Source organism: Triticum dicoccoides, chromosome 5B (assembly GCF_002162155.2).
Source record: "Triticum dicoccoides isolate Atlit2015 ecotype Zavitan chromosome 5B, WEW_v2.0, whole genome shotgun sequence".
Classification (NCBI taxonomy): Eukaryota; Viridiplantae; Streptophyta; class Magnoliopsida; order Poales; family Poaceae; genus Triticum; species Triticum dicoccoides.
Window position 1 is genome coordinate 271,262,989 of NC_041389.1, and position 2,011 is coordinate 271,264,999.

Sequence of the window (2,011 nt, forward strand, 5' to 3'; positions counted from 1 at the left end):
TGGTAAAATGACTCAGGAACCTTTGTATCTTGAAGGCCACCCTAAGAGAATTGAGCAAGATTCTCAGAGAAATAATATTGATGCACTTAGTCCTTCCAAAAGGAAGAAAAAGAAAAATGATAGGACTTTGCATGCTTATAGTGAACCTGTTGTAGTCACACCTGAGAATCCGAATGATATTTATCTTTCTGATGCTGAAGCACAATCTGGTGATGAACATGAACCTAGTGATAATGTTAATGATAATGTTCGTGTTGATGCTCAACCTAGTAATAATGATGTAGAGATAGAACCTCCTGTTGATCTTGATAACCCACAAGCAAAGAATCGACGTTATGATAAGAGAGACTTTGTTGCTAGGAAGCACAGTAAAGAAAGAAAACCATGGGTTCAGAAACCCATGCCTTTTCCTCCTAAGCCATCCAAGAAAAAGAATGATGAGGATTTTGAGTGCTTTGCTGAAATGATTAGACCTATCTTTTTACGTATGCGCTTAACTGATATGCTTAAAGTAAATCCTTATGCTAAATATATGAAAGATATTATTACAAATAAAAGAAAGATATCGGGAGCTGAAATTTCCACCATGCTTGCTAATTATACTTTTAAGGGTGGAATACCAAAGAAACTTGGACATCTAGGAGTACCAACTATACCATGCTCCATTAAAAGAAACTATGTTAAAACTGCTTTATGTGATCTTGGAGCCGGTGTTAGTGTTATACCTCTCTCTTTATATCGTAGACTTGAATTGAATAAGTTGACACCTACTGAAATATCTTTGCAAATGGCTGATAAATCAACTGCTATACCTATCGGTATTTGTGAGGATGTGCCTGTTGTGGTTGCAAACGTCACTATCTGAACAGACTTTGTTATTCTTGATATTCCTGAGGATAATAGTATGTCGATTATTGATGCGGAGCATCCCATGTTCATCCCCATGTGCACTCCGACTACTCCCCAAGCCCCAAGGATACATAAGATGAGACCTCGACTATGCGCCATTGGACACAAGGTGAAGCCGTTCCTAAATGCTTCCCCTTTCCATTCGCGTGAGACATGGTTGCTACTTCAAGCGCAGACCTTGTGCATACTCAGGTACACCCGAGGAGACCATGGAGAACCCAAGGACCAAGGCGAAGCGTGCGCAGAAGCAAAGGAAGGAGAAGGAAGAAGTGCCAGCAGCTACAGCGACCGGACATCCGGCAGGAGCCCGGACATTCGGCGCCACCATACAGGAGAAGACCAGAGAGAGACGGACGCCAGGCGACTCTACAGCGGCCGGACATCCGGCCGACACCCGGACATCCAGCGCCCCGCGACGGGCCGGACATCCGGCGCCTACCGGGATATCCGGCGCACACCATCTAGAGAGCAGAAGAATCGGCCACTCCATCCCGGACATCCGGCCGAGGCCCGGACATCCGGCTCTTCGTGAGTCGTCGGACATCCGGCCCCCAGCCCGGACATCCGACACCTGCCTGTGCGCAAAGAACGGGCCAAGGGCCCATGTATCCCCCTCTCACTTACCCCTTCGTGGGTTAGCACTATATATACTCCCCCACCTCCTCCTAGGTAGGGTTAGCAACGGATTAGATCATTTGAGATAGAGCTTTGCTCATCCATACGGATCTCCTCCTCGTGAGAGACCGTGGCCTCTTCGGAGAAGATCCACCATGGATTCAAGACCCCTTTACGGGAAGATCCCTCGTGGATTCAAGACCTCCTCTCGGAGATGATCTACCACCACTTGTATCGTCCTTTGTTGGATTTGGACCGTGAATCTCTTTGTGTTCCTTGGATCTAGCACATGTGTGATCATATTCGTGTTGGTTGAGTGTTTCTCTCGTTTTCCCCTGTGATTTCCCTCGTGTTCTTCCGCGCGTTCTTCGTGTTCCTCGTAGGGATCCTCTCCAAACGTGAAAGATCGGCCCCTAGGGTTCCGCCCTACATCATCTTGGTATCATGAGCCACGTTGATCATGTTTTTGGAGCCCCTACCCCTCTTT